This window comes from Halichoerus grypus, chromosome 2, assembly GCF_964656455.1.
Source record: "Halichoerus grypus chromosome 2, mHalGry1.hap1.1, whole genome shotgun sequence".
NCBI classification, from domain to species: Eukaryota; Metazoa; Chordata; class Mammalia; order Carnivora; family Phocidae; genus Halichoerus; species Halichoerus grypus.
This window is the reverse complement of record NC_135713.1, coordinates 209,529,232-209,545,491: the sequence shown is the minus strand read 5'-3', so window position 1 is coordinate 209,545,491 and position 16,260 is coordinate 209,529,232. Positions and strand designations below refer to the sequence as shown.

At 57.0% G+C, this 16,260-nt stretch overlaps 1 long non-coding RNA gene across 2 annotated transcripts; it reads left to right on the top strand.

The window, feature by feature from the left end:
* The first annotated feature begins 4,760 nt into the window (after positions 1-4,760).
* Positions 4,761-8,926, top strand: LOC118536155 (uncharacterized). 2 transcript variants are annotated; one of them, XR_013445450.1, is made up of 4 exons: positions 4,761-4,850; positions 6,226-6,272; positions 8,167-8,289; positions 8,817-8,926. It is a non-coding gene; the product is annotated as an uncharacterized LOC118536155 (long non-coding RNA). The 2 variants fall into 2 exon arrangements; XR_004917526.2 differs by lacking the exons at positions 4,761-4,850; positions 6,226-6,272 and having other exon boundaries at positions 6,429-8,289.
* Positions 8,927-16,260: the final 7,334 nt, after the last annotated feature.

Below are 16,260 nucleotides of genomic sequence, written 5' to 3'. Positions count from 1 at the left end.
TATCCATCCAACTATCATCTATCTATCCATCTATCCATCCATCATCTATCCATCATCTATCCATCCATCTATCCATTTATCATCTATCTATCATCTATCCATCAATCTATCTATCCATCTATCATCCAGCCATCCATCTATCATCTATCTATCCATCTATCGTCTACCTATCCATCATCTATCTATCCATCTATCCATCCATCTATCATCTATCTATCAACTATCATGCGTCTGTGAGCATGGCTAAGCCAACAGACTTTAAAGTCACATTGTCACATAGCATGTTTTGTACTCATGTGCATGTGAGTGAGTGAGAGAGAGGAGAGGAGCCAGAAGGGAAAAGACAAAGGAACTGTGTTAAATAGGGCTTTTTCGGGCGCCTGGGTGGCTCAGTTGGTTAAGCGACTGCCTTTGGCTCAGGTCATGATCCTGGAGTCCTGGGATCGAGTCCCACATCAGGCTCCCTGCTCAGTGGGGGAGCCTGCTTCTCCCTCTGACCCTCTCCCCTCTCATGCTGTTTCTCGCTCGCTCTCTAATAAATAAGTAAATAAAGTCTTTAAAAAATAAATAAATAAATAAATATAAATAAATAGGGCTTTTTCTTGCCTCCTCCAAGGGTTCTGTTTCCTCACCTATACAACAGGTTGTTTACAAAAGTAGGAGGCACCTCCTGGCCTTCCAGGAGGTGGGTGAAGTGGCTCTCTCTGGGAGACCAGCTGGCAAGAGAGGCTTATGCACCAACTAGTGACCTGAGTAACCGGCAAGTCTCAGTGCGGTGAAAAGAAGGCAGTGAAAAGTTATGTCTGCACCAGGGAGTGAAATCTGGGATTTTTCACCTCCAAGAGGAATTCCAGATAAGGGGAAAACTCTCTCGCTGGGGCTGAGTTGAGGAAGTAAGTGGCTCAAGTAAGGAGTGGGAACAGACTTCACAGAGTGTCCAAGTATGGCTGAGTCTTGGAGGTCGGAGCTTGGCTCAAATGTCTGTACCTTTTTAGGTGAAATGTTACTTTCACACTGTTGTTTTCAGTTAGAGTTAGCTTTTCTAGAGAATTACACCAAGCTCCTGAAGAACAGGATGAAGGAGCAAGACCCAGGAAGGCCCCCAAAGGAGGGGGTGGCCACTGTCACCTGGGTCTGAGGGGGCTTGTGGAGCAGGTGAGGATGCAGGGAGTGAGAGGTGGGGATGCAGGGAGTAACAGGGGTTCAGGCAGAGGGGTCAGAAAAGATCAGAGGCAGAGATATTGAGCAGCTCGGTGAAAAAGAAATGCACCAACTTGAGTGGTAGTCGAAGTCTGCACTTATAAGCCACACAAAATTTGTAGCAGATTCCTCAAAGTATTTCTTGTCCATGCTCTGCAGCCTGCTCACTGTCTCAGAACGTCCTACTGAGGGCCACTCCGTGGACTGGAGCCCAGGCCACTCACCCCTTCCTCTGAGCTCCTGGAGTGTCTGTACGATTGGCTGGCACACCCAGTGGGAGCCTGTGTGTCAAGGCTCACAAGACCCACAGGAGGACACTTTGCCTCACCTGGACCTTTCTTTATGCAAGAGATGCCTCAACTCTGGGGCCTACAAAGGGAAGGGGCTAGGGGAGGGGAGGTGGAGAGCTGGACAGGTCACCAGGGCTCAGCATCCAGCTCTCCAGCACCTGTCCACTTCCAAGAGTAAGTTTGAGATGGAGCCACCACCTGGCGCCAAACCTTTGCTTCTGTCTTTCCTGACTCTCTAGAAACTGGGGGCCAGATTCCTGGCCCTGGCAGCCTGCACCCGACCTATTGTCTGAACCCATCCTGGGGCTTTGCAAGCCCTGGGTCTGGGGAGCCACCCCTGGCTGGTGCCGGGCCACACTGAGGCTCCCTGCCGCCACTAGGCGGCACTGCAGGAGTGCTTGAGAGGTAGCAGCTTGGGCTTTCAACCAGTGGGACCCCCACCCATACAGCCCTGGCTGGAGCCCCTTGCAGGCTGGAAGTATGGGCTCAGAAGGAGGGGCAAGCTGCAGAGCAGAGAGGGTTGTGCCATCGGAAGCTGTTCCAAGGCAGAGGCTGGGCTTTCCTGTTTTTCTTCCTCCGTGCACATCCCATGTCCAGTGCGTCAGCAGTCTGGACAGCCTTTGACGCCTGTTTCACAGATGAGAATGTAGAGGCTCAGTCAGGGGCAGGACCCAGGGTGCACACAGTGCCACACTAGACCAGGCACTGGGGGTGTTCTGCCATCTCCTTCCCTGAGTCCTGGGGTCTCAGGTCTGCCTGGGGCCATAGATCTTCAGCGTGTCCGCCAAGCTGATGCTGTGCCGTACAGGGTTACGAGTGTCTGTGTGCATGTCGTGTGTGTGAGAGACACGGGCATGTTCTCTGTGGGTGTGAGCATGTTTGTGGTGAGTGTGTCTGGGCGTATCCTGGCGTATGCGTGCGCCAGGCGTGCATGTCTGTGTATTGGAGTGTGTGTGTGTGTGTGTGTGTGTGTGTGGTTCCTGTGTCTATCTGAGCCTATAAGCTCCATCTTTTCCTCTAAGATATTCAGACAAATTGTGTCGCAAATGTTTCCACAAGGTGGTTCTAACAATGTCTTCCGCTCGAGGGGAGCACCAGCGTGTACTGACAGTGAGGTCCCCCCTCTTCATGCGATTTGTCACTCTAAGACCCGCAGTGGAGGGGCCCCAGAGATGGTGACAGCTCTTGAAAGGGATGCTTGGTGAAATTCCTCACCTTCCCTCTGCTTTCAGAAGCAGCGGTAACTTTGCTCACATTCAGCAGAAAGCCAAGCTGCCTCAGTGTGGAGGTCATGTGGCCAGGCTTCCTGGAGCCAGAGGGTGACTCAGCTCCAGAAAGTTCCGAGCTGTACCTCACCCACCCACAGCTCCCGGAGTCCAGACATGCGGGTGTGCCTGGCCCAGCACGCACATTCTGTTCCCTAGCTGCCTCGCCCAACCTCCCCAGGACACGCGGCCACCAGCTGCCCTTGCCAGGGTCCTCCCAGCACCTCACAGCCTTTGGGAAATGCAGGGCATGGAGGATGGGGCCTGCAAAGTGCCCCCATAGGTGCTTAGGACGAGACGGGCACTGGCAGCAGCTGACTCAGCCACCCTCCCCAAGGAGCCAGACAATACCATATTCTGACACATCAAACCTTCTGGGTGTCTCTTGGGGAAGCACAGGGGCGGTGGGCACTGGCATGTCAAGGGATAAGGGAGAAGGCGCTGGAGGGCCACAGAGCCAAGATCAAGGGGCCATGGGGCCTGACAAGCCACTGGCTGGCCTCTCCTGGGATTCCCGACACCCTAACACACAGCTGGTGTCCCTGCAAACTGTGTAGGAACAGCAGATCAGAGCTGCAGGCCCTTGGTCAGCCTGTAATGAGAGACGTTTTAAAATATACAAGAGAAAAAAGGTGTGAGAAAGAAGTTCTGGGTAGACCCTGCTATGAGAGAGGACCTCAGATGTGTGTGTTCGTAGAACTAGGCTCAATGGGGATAGGAGGCCATGAGCAGAAACCTGAGCAAGCCCATGTGTCCTGCCAACACACCCAGAAAGTGAAACTTGAGGGTGCCCCAGGCTGCCCCCAGATGTGCCCGGTGAGTAGCAAGCAGGCCGCGGGCACCCCGCATGCCCACAATGGGACCGCCTCCTCAGATCTCAGACTTCATCTGCTCTCGGGACAGGGCTGAGCCCAAACTTGTCTGTCTGGCCATTCCAGGAGAGGGTCCAGAACTCTGCACAGCATGTGAGTGGGAGAATGGGGCTCCACCCAGACCTCCACCCAACCCGAACCCCTTCACTCACACCTCTCACTGCCCAGACCCTAGTCCTGCCCAGACCCTCACCTATACCCTCCTAGGGGGTACTCGCCAGTGGCTCTGGCTACATGTCCTGCACTCTAGCCCAGCGTGAGGTACATCACCTCGACCAGGTGGCATTGGGTGGGCTGCTCCCTGGGGAATGCAGGAGGGAGTTTTGAGCCCACAGGGCACCCACTCCTCTGTACTGATGGGAAAACTGCTGCCCTACTGGAACAGGGCTCTGTGCTCCTAGGACCTAGGAAGCCACCCCGGGCCTGTGGGAGGAAGATCTACCTTCCCCCCGCCCCAGCCAATGTCTGCTCAGGGGAGCCCAGAACGGTGCTCAGCATTGACACCGTCTCCACAAGTTACCAAGTCAGTGCTGCCTGGCCTGCCCCTTCTTACGGGGGGACAAGTGGGTGTCTTGGTGAGAGATACACCCTCTGGTTTCTATTCAATGCCATCGCTCCAGGTGAACTCACCAGGAACAAGCTGTATCCTGTTGGAAACAGAATGAGATGTCCAGGTGCACTCTGCAGACCCTACATCAAGAGCTTCTATCCACCTGCTCTGAAAGCAGGTTACCACCCCCACACGCAGGCTGCTCTGGCTTTGGGGGTCCTTGGCTACCCTCCAGGGGTCAAGGAGCCTGCAGAGGAGGCTGGGGTCAGCACAGCGAACCCTGCTCCTTCTGGGCTGTGAAGTTCCCGAGAGCTCTGCGACAGCAGGGGAGGGGTCGGCCACCCCACGGCAGCCTCCCCACCACCACTGCCTTGACCTGCTGCTGCCCTGAGTCCAAGCCCTCTTTGTTGGCAAATAGCCATTCCCATGCACAGCCCTAATCTAGCTACAGCTAGAGACTAGAGGGAGAATGTTTGCTTTGACTGAATGGCCCAGTGGTGGCAGGGCCGGAAGGCATGCTCACTTGTGGGCCACCCCGGGGCCCTTCCTCAATTTGTAAAATGTGCCTCTGAGAGTTGCAGCCACTCCATACGGAACCAGAGTGCCTGCAGGTCACCTCTGCAGGCTCCAGGCACCACCCTCCTGAACACCCAGAGAGAAGATGCTAGAAGCAGTGAGCCCTGCCAGAGGGATGGAGGAGGGGCAAGGGGAGGGATGGGGAGGAATGGGGGGGGAGGTGGAGGAGGGGCAGGAGGAGGAATGGGGCGGGGGAGGGGGGCAGGGGAAGGGCAGGAGGAGGGACAGAAGGAGGGATGGGGAGGGGCATGGGGAGGGGCAGCATTCTTCTAAGAGGTTGAGGGTTGGGGGTCTCCGCCCAGGTTGCCTGGAGAGGGTCTCTTCCATCAGGAAAACTGGCATCTCGGTGGAGTTCTGGCTTCTGGAGGCAACAGTGGGGGAGTTACCATTGGAGCAAGGGTCATCCCAGCCTTGCCCATCCACTTCACCTACTGTGATGCTCTTGGCCACTCTGGGTGGGCTGGCCCACCGTGATGCTATCTCACATCCCCTAACCAGGAGCCAGCCGCGTCCTGTCCTCATAGGATGCTCAGGCAGCATGAGCAGTGCCAAGCTTGCTTTGGCTGGACGTGTCCTGACTGAAGTCTTCTGTGCCATCATATTCCGGGCTGTGTGGCCTTAGACAAGTTCCTCCACTTCTATTCCTGTTTCTGCATCTGCAGGATGGGTGCCTTCAGAGGATCAGACATGATGCCCAGGACCTGCCAAATGCTCAGCACAGGGCTCAGTGTGAGGTCTCCTTCCTGGAGCCAGGCAGGGCTGTGCACCTCTGCCCAGGGAAGATGAGGTAGTCGCTGCCGCAGCAGGTGTATACCCTAAGGAGGAAGTCTTTGGGGAGAGCTCTCTTCATGTCCTAAAGTTTCATCTTTTTGTACATCCGCAAATTGGCACAGAGTCAGTGCTTCATGGATCCACATGATAAAGGTTTGACTTCAGGGCAGCAACTGAACTGGTCCCTGAGGACACACAGGAAGTGGCCCACCTGGCATGGGCAGGTGTGGGTCTGGCAACCTAGAAACAATGGAGGAATAGATGTCAAGGAAGAAAGGGTCCCCCTTGCTCTCTCATGGCTGCGCAGCCTGCAGTCTCATTTTGCCAAGCAAAAACCTCTGCTGCCTAAAAACCCTCTCCAGGCGGTGCCAAGGACTGGGTCCTGAGCTGCGAGGCCTGTCAGTGAGCTGCCAGCTGGGAGCCAAAAGCCTGGGGAGGCATTCCATGGTTGGTAACTGTGCTCAGATGCTGTGCTAGGCCATTTAAACTTTTAAAAAAGAAAGTCATCCACCCATATACTTACCATACGGTGAAGTCCATGGCCAGCATGGACAAGCAGGCACTGGGCAGACCTGTGAAGTATGGGGCAGGAGTGGATGACATTTGCATGCTTCATGACGCTCCGGGCTCATTCACAGTTTACTCAAAGATTTGAAAGAGCAAGCCACTTTGCCAAGCTCAAACACACCTTTCCATTGCAGGTCAAGAAGGCTCTTTCCTGAGACCAGGCCCAGGGAATGCCTAACAGGTATGCAATAGGGAGGGCTTGCCAGGAGCAGGTCCCAGCATCTGCCCTGCTCAACACTACCCAGCAGGAGGGCCTGGGGGAGACGTGACCCCCTGGCGATGGTTTTCAGCCCATCACAAATGCTGGGGGGACCCTGGCACTAGCTGACCAAGGGACTGCCCCCAGTCGGCCAAACCCTGTGTGTACCCCCCAAAGCCCTTGCTCATCCAGAGTCTCTGGGTGGATGCAGGTACCTTGGCTTGGAATATTTAGAGCAATAACACCCCCATGTCCCTGAAGATGCCCTCTACATCGAGTGGCCAAGCATAGGTGCCCCTCCCTGAGCTCAGACCATTCAAGATGTTTGCACTCAAAGACCCGGGAGGAGCATGAGGGGAGGTCAAGGGTGAGAAACCGGACATCAGCATCCCAGCCAGTGGAGACAGTTCTGAGTGCTGGGGAGGGTGCCTCATGGCACAGGGGGTAAGAGCACAGAAAGAAGTCTGCCCCTGCAGGTGGGAGCAGAGGAGAAGGGTCTGACTGACCCAGGACCAGCTGCCTGCTGAGGGGCATACCCTGCCTCGCCCCCGGGGGACCACAGCCAGCCTGGACTCCAGGGAGCCCAGGGAGCCGCAACAGTGGGATGGGGTGGGAGCCCCAGGGGCAGGAGATGAAGGCGCAGCCATCGCTCCTCCCACGGAGACCACAGCTGTGTGTGTGCACACATGCACGTAAGCAGGGGTGTGTGTGCCCGTGTGCGCACACCCACGGATGTGCATGCAAGCGCTTACACGTGTGCTCACACACGTGGGTGTGCGTGTGCACATACGCAAATGTGCGCACACACGGGCATCGGTGTGCTCGTGGTAAGCGTGACTGTGCTGAGCAGGCAGAGGCTGGGCGGCTCTTTCTCCTGCTTCACTTCCAGGCCAAGCCAAGCAAATAAGGGCAGTTCTCCCTCCCTCTGAGGGCCTCTCTGGAGGAGGACAGGTCTGGATATTCCTTATTCCTTTAGCCATCAGACCCTAAAGTTCAGATCACAAAGCCCTTAAGCTTTTAAGGACCTATGAAAATGTTGAAACTGGGGGGAAATTACTTTTATTAGATCCAAAATATGAAAAGAAAATTGCTTTTGAGTTTTTGGGCTACTCTCTAAGGACACTCCACAGGTGTTTGTTTTAGGGATTTCTTGGGAAGGGTGTGTTCCCAAACATGCTTCCGCCACAGCCAAGGCTCCTTCTCCTCACCCCCCTTCCCCAGGCAGAGAGGCCCAACTCGGGCTGGCCCACCTCCTCAGGGCCTTCCCACTGAGCTGACCCGGATGTCCGGGAGAGATGCCTGGGATGAGCTGGACCCCCACCAGCCTCCACAGCCAAGTGCCTCCGGCCGAGAGGCCAGTGGGGAGCCGCATCCTTCCTGTTCAGGCCGGGGGCTTGGGAGGAGGTCCAGCCCGGCTTATGTCCCCCAGGCAGGTGCCCCCGCCCCAGGGAACGGCGGTGGGGGGTATGGAAAACAGTCGGACTTCCTCAGCACTTGCTGGCCTGGTTTATGTGTCCCCTTAGGGACCTTTTAGTCCACTCTGAGCTGAGCTTTTCTGAGGTTCACACTCAACGCTGACTTAGACTCTTGAGATAGCGATTGCCTGCTCTGCAGCTAACTGGCTGGCGTTGGGTGGCCTTTACCCTCTCTGGGCCCACCCCCCTTGACCCCCCACCCAGCAAGGGAGGAACCTACGGCCAATTGGTGCTAAGGGCCCTTGGGCTTGTGCTGTGACAATGTCACCAGACCTCATCGCTAGCGTCACTTGAGGAGCCTGGCCCACCCCCTGTAATCTTCCTCCTGCTGACTCGGGACCACACTCTGGGCCGTCCGGGCTTCAGAGGCTACCATGGCCTCAGCCCCTGCTTCCCCGCAGCTTCTGTTGCTGCAGCGGGGGCTCTGCGGGGCTCTGATGGTGCTTCACCGTCGGCAGCGCCAACACCCGGGGTCTCCAGCGACTACACGGGACGGTGTGGAGTTTCTGTGCTAGTGTGGCCACGTAAGTGTTCACCTTCACAAGTAAGCCAGAGGCCGTGCTGTGCCCAAGGTGATGGCCTGGCGGACACGGGCCCCACGGCTGCTCATGGCCCACCGGCAGGCCAGCCTGGACATCCACCAGCTACGCTGGGTCCCCGGGGAAGAGCGTCCCTGGGCCGGGTGGACGGGCAAGGCGCTTGGACGTGCGTCTGTGGTTGGTAAGGAGGTCTGACCCAGGGGAGAAACACCCAGCGATGAGCCACGCAGGCGGAAGCACAGCCGGCTGGGTTTGTGCCATCCTTCTGGCGGCCCCTGCCCGGCTCAGGTGCGAGGTGGAGCCAGAGGGACCCGCCTCCCTGAGTGCCCTGAGGAGGGGCCCAGAGACCATGGACTCTGCCTCCACTTTCCTGTTCGTGGGGATGAGCCTGATTCATGTGCTTCCTGTGACAGCCACGACATCATCACATCCGCTCAGGGAACTATTTTTAACTGATTTATGTATTTCATATATGAGGAAGACATCAACTTCTGTTTTACTTCGTTTTACAGGAAAGTGTTGCAACTGTGCTCAGCTCAGCAATATTAATCACCACAGAGCAGCAGGGGAAGCCCATCTCAGCAACAAAGTCTGACCAAAATTAATAAAGTTGGAAATGTCAGGCAGGCTCGATGCCACTCATTTTGTAAAGGGGGAAACTCAGTACTACCTCCTTCTGTGGGACCCAGCAAGCCCATTTTGAGAAAGAGCGTTCCCTCTGCGGCTGCCGGCCACCCAGCACTGACCGCGTCGAGCTGGTTTCTGCTCTTTGCGCCTGGCCGTGGGGACTGGCAGGGCTGCCGGGTGTCCAAGGGGCCGGGGCCACCTCTAGTGCCCCACCTTGAGGTGAGGGTCTCTTCAGGACCCTGTGGGCAGCCAGCCCATCCCCTCCTCTTTCAGACAAGGGGAGGCTCAGGGAAGGGGTCCCGCCGGGTGGTTTGGGTCTGTGGTTCCTGCTTCCTGATCGAGCTCTGCCCCCAGCAGCCCAGGCTGACCTGGCGTGCTCCAAGCAACGGTGGCCTGGGAGGGTCCTCACTCAGTCCCCACAACTCAGGCACCCTCAGCCCCCACTCTTAGTCAAGACTCTCCTTCTCTCACTTTTCTTAACCTCTCCCCTTACTCATTTGGGCCCAAATGAACAACCACTTCTTTCTTTCTTTCTTTCTTTCTTTCTTCCTTCCTTCCTTCCTTCCTTCCTTCCTTCCTTCTTTCTTTCTTTCTTCTTTCTTTCTTTCTTTCTTCCTTCCTTCCTTCCTTTCTTCTTTCTTTCTTCCTTCCTTCCTTCCTTTCTTCTTTCTTTCTTTCTTTCTTTCTTACCACTTTCTTAGCCCCAGGCTCCCTTACACAGTCTTCTACCAGCAAGCACCGGGCTGCTGGGCACCTCTGAGCAGGGAAATGGCAAGCAGCTGAAGCAGCAGGGGAAGAGGAGCTGGAGGAAGGCAGAGAGGCTCAGGGGCCAGTCCCAGAGGCTGTCCGGAGAACAAAGTGCCTGTTCTCAGGAAAACAGGCAAGATGTAAAACGTGGAGGATTAAGGGTAGGGTCACAGAAGTCAGCCCCGAGGCAGCCCCAATGGACCTGGGTGAGAGGCTGCCACATAGCCAGGGGTCAGGCCGGACTGTGAGGGGCCTCATGCAAGAGGGTGTCCCCCAGGAGCCAGACCCCAAGGGAGGGAATCTACATTGTGCTTCCAGCCCCCAGAGCTTAGCCCCCAGGGCCCGGCGATTACCTGTGCCAGCCTGTGGGAAGTTTTCCCCTCTCAGTGCATGCCTGGGCTACCTGCCCACAGAGCAGGGAAGGTTGGTGCCTTTACCCAGCTTTCACAAGTGAGAAGGCTTGACCTTGGGGTATCAGTTGAAGGACACCTGAGCAGCGCCGTTTCTGCCCCCAGATCCACGCTCTCTCCTCACCAGAAGCACGACTTTACATGCATTTCCAGATCTCGGGACCTCTCTGGACTTGTCAGAATCTGGCTGGGCAAGACCACATTGTGACTGTTTTCTCCCCAGAAGCCCCCAGTAGTGGGGACGTCTCTATCCCGGGGTCATCTGGGCTCACAGGTGTTGGTCTCACTCACCTGGAGGTTGCCAATCTTCTTCCCTTCCCAGCCGTACCCCACCCTCCTCCTTTCTTATGGAAGAAGCAGGAAGAACTCCAGAGTCTGGGAATTGCTTGGAGGCTGGGGAGACCCCACGACCTGATTCGGGCACTGTCAGACCACCTGACTCATTCCTGAGTGGTTTACACAAAGGTGCTTGTTCAATCTGCACAAGAACCCTTTTGGAGAAGAGGAAACTGAGGCTGGAACAGGCTCAGTAAGTGGCCAGCACCCCCACGGTGTGGGGCAGGGCATGGATTCCAGCCCAGGAAGCCCGGCTCCAGAGCCTGTGCTCCAAGCCCCTACGCTATAATTTGTGTCCTCCGGGGCTCCTGATATCTCAGATTTAATGTGGAAAAATGGTTCCACTCTGTCTCACCCCATACCCAAAATAAACTCAGATAGATTAAAGGCAAAAAGTATAATTATAAAAGAACTGGAAGAGAACAGAAAAGTGCACACTCTCAGGAAAACAGGAAAGATGCAAAATCTAAGCCTTAAGGAAACAACTGACAGATTTGACTACAAGAAATTTGAGGACTTGCATGTGATGGAGAAAACACCACTAGAAAGCTATAAAATGTTAAGCAAGAGATGGAACAAGTATCTGCAAGGTAAGCACGCGTGTTGATATTTAGCATATGTAAAGAGCACCCACAAGTCAGTAAGAAAAAACCAACAATCCGATAGAAAAGTGGCAAAGGAGAACAAAAAATATATAAAGCATCTTAATAAAGACAACAAATTATTTAGTCTCCATCAATCACAGAAATGAGAAGTTGAAAAACATTTGATGACAAGATCCAGTGTTGGTGACGTGAGGAAAAGGGGCACATTCACAAACCATGTGCAAGGGTGTAAATCAGTGATTTGGAACCTCTACCAGAAATTTAAATGCATGCATCCTGAGACCCCAGCCCCATGGAAAGATGTCTGTGTTCGGATGTTTTAAGGCGCACTTCTGGACACAGCAAAGTCCAGAGAACAGCCCCCTGGGGACAAGACCCAAGCTTTCGCCTTCTGGGAAAACGAGGCATCCTGGAGAACTCAGAGCCCCTCTGAGAACCTGGAGGTTCACCCTGGGCTGGGCACCTGGGAGGGAGGCCATCCTCACCTGCAGACCCCATATTCAGCTGCCCTGAGGGGTTATGGAGGCATGCCTGGGATATGGTGGCCTGCCCTGGACTCTGAGGGGCCACTGTCAAACCTGGAGACACAAACTGGGCAGCAGGGACAAGGTCCTGCAGACGGGGCAGTAAGACATGACCTTCCCGGTCTCGGGGAGCTGTGTGTCCCTCTCTGTAGCACTCTACTATCAGGGCAGGTGTTCAGGCACCCCACCCACCCCTTCCTGTTTTGTTTCAGGGTCCCCCACCCCACCTGGCCCCTCCAGGCCTGGCTCCCATCCTAGTCCTCCATTGATGGGCCTTCCCGTGGCCACCTGTCCGGACACTGTGTGTTCTCTGTCCCTGATGTCCTGGACCTTCCCAGCGAGCTGCTCTCTCCTCACTGCCCCAGCCAGGGCTTCTGTGCAGTCTCTGCGCAGCTCTCACAAGGACCTGACAAGGAGATGGAGGCCCGGAGAAGTAAGAGGCTCAGGGAGCTCACACAGTGAGGAGGTGACAGATGAAAAGCCGCACCTGCCCGGCCGTGGGGCCAGCAGACACTGAAGGGTTGGCTTGGGGCCCGGCCACAGTGAGGGCTCCGGGTGCTGGATCACCCTGGCACTGTGAGGTCTACCGCCTGCTCCTCCCTCTGCAGGCAGGGCTCTGTGGCCACCGGGACAGCTCGCGTGGGCAGCTTCAGGACCCTTCTCTCTGGGCTGGTTTTAGATCTCAGGGAGCCATGGCCCCTGCTGTATGCATCACATTGGAATGAGTTGCGGTGGCTCTGCCTTCCGGAGAGTTTCGTCTCTAATTTATACACGCTATCAGGCAGTTATTTGATCCAGATGCCTCTGAAATGTGCTTTGCACTCGGACCATCCTGGACAGGGGTGGGCGGCCTGGGCAGGGTTCCCGTCTCATGAATCAGGGAGCGGGGTCTGAGGAGGGGCGTGCCCCTTTCCCTGGAAAATAGTGTGGGACTTGTTCCAGGTGCTTTTCCAGCCCCAGTGTCTCTGGGCCCCAGGGAAGGCGTGTGGGACTAGTGGTGGGGTGTGGGGGCGGGGCTGCCGTCCAGCCTTCCTCCAGCCCCAGGTTCCTGGTCTACACGTGGGTACTGCCTGTCCCTCCTCGCTCCCCCAAGTACCATGGGGCCCAATCAGCCCAAGAAGGACCCTCTGCCCACCAAGAACCTATGAGGCCATGGGCCAAGTGTTCAGTGGTAGGTGGATATGGAATGGTCCTGGGACAGTTGGCCACACGGAGCCCTCCTGCTGAGACCATCCCTATGTGGGGCCCTGGTGTGTGACATGGTGCTACGGGGCCACCCTGTACTCCTGTTACCTCTGTTTCCAACCTGGACCTCAGAACACTTCCAGAAGCTGTCCCTTCCCTCTGCCCTTACCTATCATCTTTCTCCTGGTGGCCCCCATGAGGTATTCTCCACGGGGAAGCCACAGGGACACTGTGAACACCTGGATCAGATGGCATCTCCTCTGCTGGTTACCTCCCCAGGCACCCAGCTCAGGGTCAAAGCCACACCCTCTACGGCCCAGCAACTCACAGCATCCCACACATCCCCCATGGAGCTACACGGCCCCCAACGTCCCCCATGACCCAGGGGCCTACAGCACCCCACACATCTCCCATGGGCCTACACTATCCCCAACGTCCCCCATGACCCAGGGGCCTACAGCACCCCACACATCTCCCATGGGCCTACACTATCCCCAACATCCCCCATGACCCAGGGGCCTACAGCACCCCACACATCCCCCTTAGGGCTCAGGGGCCCACCTGACTCCCCCTTTCATGGCATTGACTGGGCCCGGTCTTCATGGTACAGCCAGGTTTGAGAAGGACAAACTGAGGGTTCTTCCCTCTGGCTGTCATGGGAGTTGACGGGGACCACCATGGGGCCACCACCAGTTGGTGGCCTGGGAGCTGCCCCCTGCACACACTCACCAGCTGGAGGGTGGAGGCCCAGACGTGCCAGTACCCTGATGGCCTGGGCCTCACTCATCCAGGCCCCAGCCACCTGGGAAGCCTCCCTCCCTCGCTCCCTCCCACCGTGGTTCCACTGCCTGGCCTGCTCCTGGTCACCGGGCAGATGAGACTGCCCCCCGCCCCGACCCCTCACAAGCGTCCCTGGGGCAGTCCTTAAATGACACCATCACCGCCCTGATCATGGAAGCGTGGGGTGAATTCCTGGATGGGCTGCTGAAGAGCCCACTGTGTGCCCATACCTGGTCCGACAAAGAACTCCTGCACATGCAGCCCAACCCAAGATAGAGGGGGATCCCCTTGGGGAGGCAGGGAGTCAGGAGAGGTGACCCACACGCCCACCCCACCCCTTCCCAGCAGAAGGCACAGTCCTTCCCACTGGGTGATGCCAGGTGCCCACCCCTCTGCAGAGCAGCCTCAGTGAGTGAGGGGTACCTGGCCTCCTGTCCACCCCCAAGTCAGGGCACCCCAGGCCACCTCACATGGTGCTCTCAGATGAGCCAAGTCTCAGAGTCACCAAGGGCAGGCAGGATTTGGCCGGCCCTCAGATACGGTCCCAGAACTTTAAGAGTAAAATACCATCTAGGTTAACACGGGCCAGAGCCCATTTCCCACCCCAAACCAAGGTTGAAGGCAACCTCTCATCCCCAGCTAGGGGTGTGTCTGCAAAGAACGACCACAAACTGGGGTCACGTCCCAAAGACACAGGTCCTGGGTTTCCTCCAGTGGCAGTGACCACAGGGCCTGGGGGAGGGGCTGGGAGGACTGGCAGAGCCTCAAGGAGTGAGTGCCAGGGGTGCCCCAGGCTGAGGGGGGGGTGTCCTGCTGGGAGTGAGGTGGGGTCTGGGTGTTGGAGGACCTGGCCACCGAGATTCCTTCCTGAGGCCACGTGGATCCCTCCATAGTCACCAGCTGCTGGAGCCTCTGCAGCTTCAGTCTTCCTTCCTCATGGGCTCAGACCAGCCCTGCCCTGTGGGAAGAGCCCACACTGACAGACCGCCATGCCAGGCCAGGAGACACCGGCCCATGATCCTGAATTCCATGAAAGAACGACAAACTGACATTCTAGCTGGACCCAAACTCGCCTAAATTCCCACCCCAGAGCCCATCTCAGATTCCCTGTCCCTAGACGCACGTGCTGGCCTCCATGCAGAAACAAAGAGCCCTGACTGGGAGGGCCTCTGTCCTGAGGCCCTACCTGGCCCCCACCCAGGCCCCCCACCCACCCAGGCTTCTCCTGCTCCTCGCAGGGGCCTCGCCACCCTCACCTGGCTCATGACCCACAATCAGGCAAGTTTTTCAGCAGCCCAGACACAACCTGCAGTGGGGCTGGAGTCTCCCAACCCTGCCTCACCCAGGAAGCAGGTGTTCCCCGACTCGCCTAGCCACTCTGGCAGACCTTGTTTCTCATGCCCAAGATGAATGATCCCCTGCAATTCGGGGGGCTCTTTCTGGATCCTTGCCCTGACCTTGACCTCAAATCTCACACCCCAGCCAGAAAAACCCCCTCCTCTCCCACACCCCACCCAGCCCCAGAAGGCCTCCAGCCTCACCTGAGTCAGATCCCTTCCTGGCTCTATGGAGTGGTGGTCGTGCCCAGCTCAGCCGAGAGGTGCCGTGGTTGAGAGGATACCGACTTACTGGGAAGTGGCTTTTAAGCTCATCCCAAAGGGTGTACCCTTGGACCTGCTGGACGTGGCCACACCTTCATGTCCATCACCTGGGTTGGGCGGGACAGATACTGGGCTCTGCCAATGTTTGAAAACCGCTGGGGCCTCACCAGGCCATGGGGCTCCCAGGCCCTGCTTGGGAACCCTCCCAGGCCTATCCAGGCCCCCAGGGATGGGCTGGTGCCAGAGGAGCTACCCTTTGTCACTACAGCGGAGCCACGCCCAGTGTGCTGTCTCCAGAATGCCCTTGGAGGTAAGTCACAACCCGGCCCCCTGCCCCAACTTCTACCCTTGTAGCTGCAGCCCTGCCCACCTACCCCGCACCTGTGGGCCCTGCTCTGCGGCCCCTGCTCTGAGGCCCCTCAAGTGCAGCCTGGGCCTCCTCATTCCTTGGCCTCTGCTCCATCCTGAACTCAGAAGCCCCTAGCTCCAGCCGAGGCCATGCTCCAGGCAGAAACTGATCCTCCCAGCGTTACGTGGGGGTCTGGGGACACGCACAGGCAGAGCCCACAGTGGCCCTCAGGTCCTTCCCATCCGTGCAGGAGCCAGGGTCTGAATGCCAGTTGCCAGAGCACACACAACAAGCCAGCTGGGAGCCAATGTTGTCTTTGGAACCTCTGAAGAGACTGTCTATCCTCGGGACTCCTCCAAGGGTGATGTTGGTCAAGAAATCCAATCCTAAAGCATGAGGGCCTCTGTTGCCACCCTTTACCTCCTGATTTGGGTAGCACCAAGTCCCGGGCTCCCAGGCCAGCTCCGCCAGAGAAGACGTTCAGGGAACCCAGAGACAGTGAGGAGGCCAGCTGAGCCTGGGGTCTAGGCACTTCCCAGGAGGGTTGTGAGGGGAAGACCCTCATCAGAGTCTCCACACCCCCACCCCCACCCCCCACCCCCCCACCCCCCCGCGAGGCATGGCTGACAAAGGATGGGTTGTCAGTACTGGACCATGCGGGGCAGGCAGGGAAGGACGAAGTCACGTGGCCGGGGAAGCACCCCATGTCTCCAGGACAAGCAACAGAAGAGGGTTTCGATCCCAGCGATCCTGCTCATTCTCATGGGGACCTGACAGTTTTTTATTTCAGGA